This window comes from Cyprinodon variegatus, unplaced genomic scaffold (assembly GCF_000732505.1).
Source record: "Cyprinodon variegatus isolate N-32 unplaced genomic scaffold, C_variegatus-1.0 Scaffold191, whole genome shotgun sequence".
Taxonomy (NCBI): Eukaryota; Metazoa; Chordata; class Actinopteri; order Cyprinodontiformes; family Cyprinodontidae; genus Cyprinodon; species Cyprinodon variegatus.
In genome coordinates this window covers 1070891-1074675 of record NW_015150644.1, presented here as the reverse complement: position 1 = coordinate 1074675, position 3785 = coordinate 1070891, and the positions used below count along the sequence as shown (strand labels likewise).

The following is a 3785-nucleotide window of genomic DNA, read 5'->3' as shown; positions in this document are numbered from 1 at the left end:
GTCGTTTCTAAGTCACCAATTTAGTGCTACTTGGTCCCAATGGAATTTCCCATTGGGAACCTGCTAGCACTAAGATGCTAACTGGTTAGCAAGATGCTTCCGACAAACTGGCCACAACCAAAGTTGCTTGTGAACCTTCCGCCACAACAATCCCGCCCCCTTGATAAACGACCAATCACATTCACTTTATTCACTTGTGTAAAGTCGTGTAACCACTTGAGAAAATTCGGAAATGCGACGGTTTTGGTTTGTTTTTATTTAAACCCAAACCTAGCCCGCTGGTTCAGGTGGACAGATTCCTGAGACACTCAGTTCACTTTCTGGAGGACTGGTGTGGACAGTCCCTACCGGTTTTTTTTTCAGTGTTTTCAGTCTGTTTTTTTTCCTTTCTCCCGATGCTCCCGTGTCCCGCCTCTCGGTGTGACATCATCGGATCTGTTGCTCTGAGACATCTGATTTGCAGTCCCATTTTACTGACGTAGGAGAGACGCACAGCAGCACTCAGTGATTATTAACCAGCAGCTGCTTCAATGTTTAAGTAAAAGTTAGAAGATTGGTTGGTTAAAAAAAAATGAGATGCCACAGAAAAATCAGTTTGTTAGACATACTGGGTTTGAGCCCCACTCCCACAGACTGCCACTCTGGGTCTCTGAGCAAAGACCCTTAACCCCCACACTGCTCCTCGGGAGCCGCACAGTGGCAGCCCACTGCTCACCAAGGGGAGGGGTTAAATGCAGAGAGTTAATTTCACTGCTCACTGTGGCAGGGTATAAAAACCAGGGAATAAAAAAAGGAGAAATTATTAGGGCAATGATGGCTGATGGTTAGAGTTCTGGTGAAGATTCTCAGTCATCCAGGAATCCAGAAGATTCATAGTCATTCCTAAAGTTAAAAAAGCATCATTGCATCCCCCACCCCTTTACAGAGCACCAAAACACCTCACCTGTTTCAGCCAGGCCAGCAATTATCTCTAACGACCCCCCTTTCAGAGACATAGACAGGTATGGAGCATTGCAGGCTAACAAAACAAGCTAAATGACCCCCATTCCAAAGGGGGGGACCCGTTCATCCGTTTCTATTTGCATGTTTTCTAAGCTTTGTTGGGCTGCTGGATAAAACCTGGAACTAAACACTATTTCTGACATTTGGAATTGAAAAAACTTCCTGGATGGAAGAGAAACGTTAAAGATTACAACCTGGATGAGTATTTTCACCAGCACTAGTACCAGTTTAGCGTGGTTCGGTTGTGCATACCGTTTACATTTAACAGTTATCTCGGTTAACGCTCGGATCAATGTCAGCACGGTTTCTAAAGTCTAGCGGGGCTTAATGCTGCGTTCACACCGGGCGCAGCAGGCGCGGCAGAAGCAGCGAGTTTACAGGCAAAGTTAATGGTTGACGCGTGTCAAGGCGCAGCAAAAGGTCCCGCAGCACGTCTGAGCAGCTGAAGCAGCACGTCGGGAGCGTTTAAGCATCTGACGCGCTGCTGCTCGAGATGGAAAAATTAAACTTTTGCTGCTCAACGCGCCACATCAACCAATCAGAGAAGCTGATCTGGGAGCTGGCAGGGAGAGAGACAGATCACTGATGATACAGAGCGCTGTGATCACTCCTCTGAAACTGTTTATTAACGTCTAAATTAAATTAAAATGCTGAAATCTGCCGACAGAATATGTTCGATTTTATTATCCTGGTGCCTGCAGTTTGGATTATATACCTGAAAACCGCCTTCCAGCCGCGGCGGCAAACCGCAAGGAGGCGACCCGGCCAGAGGCTGCTGATGAAGGGATTCCTACTGACAGTGCACTGCCGGTATGTGGGGGTCTGAGCGGCTCCCACAGATATAATATTGGAAGGCAGGATGGTAATCTGAATGATCTGACTGCAATGATTAAGTTTTCAGGTGCATTTTCTCACTTTAAAACATATTAAAACTACTTTATTCCCACTGATCACAGCAAATATAGCTGCAAGGCAGAGAAAGGATAGTGAAGCTCCGCCCAACGAGCGTCAGACACACTTTTGCACCGCGCAGCCAGAGCAGCAAAGCTGCTTCAGCCGCGCGTCAGAACTAACTGGTACAAGCAGCAAAAATGAAGCAACAGACGCGATTTTGCTGCTTTTGCTGCATCCGGTCTGAACCTAGCATAAGAGTCTGGAGGCAAAAGATCAGAACTGGTGTAATAAGATGGTTTTCTGTCTGTTAAACTGGTTTATAAGGCCAGTTAGAGTTCCTCCTCCACATTAACCAGGGGGACCAGTTTGTTCTGCTGTTAGTTTGTGGATAAAACAGCTAAATGTGTTTGGAGGAAGAACATCAGACTGGAGCAGATGTGTAAAACCTCGGGACTAATGATCCATCTGATCCAGAGCTCCCGTTGATCCCAGTCTCCTCCACCCACTCCCAGCTGTGCATCATCTTGGACGCTTTTCCTTCCCATAAATCGCAGCTTCAGGCGGCAGGAGTCCAGGAAACACATCAGCGCAGTGAGAGTGGGAGCGAGCAGGAGATAGCAGGATGTTTGAGATCCCAGACAATGCTATCACTGCAGCATCTCAGGGGGAGGAGTCAAAACAGTCAGAGAAACTATTTCTGCATTGTGTTAAAGCTGATTATTTCCCAACACACCCTCAGAATATTGATCTGTGTTGGTTTTTGCGGTGCCGATAATCCACAGGAAGAGACACGGACACGGCGATGCTCTGCAGCGACCCAGACAGGAGCGCTTTCTGTGTGTGTTTCCACTCTGGCAGGCACCGCCTTCCTGGTTTATCAGCGCTGCAGCTGTCAATCAACCTTCCGCTTCCTACCTCTCTGTACGCTCATTGTGAAATCCCTTCAGCTCTCTGAGTTCGAGTTAGAGGAACCAAAAAGTCGCTTACACTTCAGCTAACTTCCTGTCCAGGTTCCCCATATAGATCTGTGGTTACAGAATGTGTAGTTTGTGCTGTAGTGGCTGATAGGTGACGGAGACGGCCTCTGATCTGGATCTGATTAACGCATCCGATGAATAATCTACTTCTCAAACATTAGAGACAGAAAGGTAGCCGTCAGCTGCTGCTGATTAAATAAAAGCATCCAGAAACCCGAACCCATATCGATATACGATCAACCAAGCTTGGAATATTTCATAGGATGGACACCATCACTGGAAAATGTTGAAATTTAGACTCTGAAATGTTATATCCTGCATTTTTAGGTGGAATGCAGATAATTTTTGTCTTTGTTCCAACAAACCGTTTGTCCTGATTATGGGAAGCATGTTTGCTCGACTAGAGGGGGAAATTTCATAAAGAAGACATGAGATCCTTTCAGGGACAATATAATGTTTTATAGGTTAATTCAAACAATCAGAAAGTCTGAAGGGCTGGTGCAGATATTTCTGATTTATGCCCGATATTGAAGCGTGGTCTGCGCTCTTATTCCACGCCACAACGCCAGAGGGACCATCAGGAACTAGCTGTGGGTCTAGAGGTGCTGGGGAAATGGAAAAAGGGGCAAGTTTGTGTGACAACGGAGGGACATGAGGGCCAAAAAGAACAGGGAACCAGGTTGAGAAAGGGTCCAACACTGGAAAAAAAAAACTAAATCTAGGTCATTTTTTCTTAAATTAAGTGCATTTGTTCTTGAATTGAGGAGATAAAATATACATTTTGCCAATGGAATAAAACAGTTTCCATTTAAAATAGGAAAACGCAATTACATTGTCCTATTTCAAGTTCATATTATCGAATTATCTTATTTTAAGAGTAAAAAGGGTTCCCGCGGGTCCTTAAAAAGCCTT

At 45.5% G+C, this 3785-nt stretch overlaps 1 protein-coding gene across 1 annotated transcript in view; it reads left to right on the top strand.

Annotated features, from left to right (window-relative positions):
* The window catches only part of crlf3 (cytokine receptor-like factor 3), a 19909-nt gene that overhangs the window by 10917 nt on the left and 5207 nt on the right, over positions 1–3785 (top strand). The gene's annotated exons all lie outside the window — the stretch shown is intronic.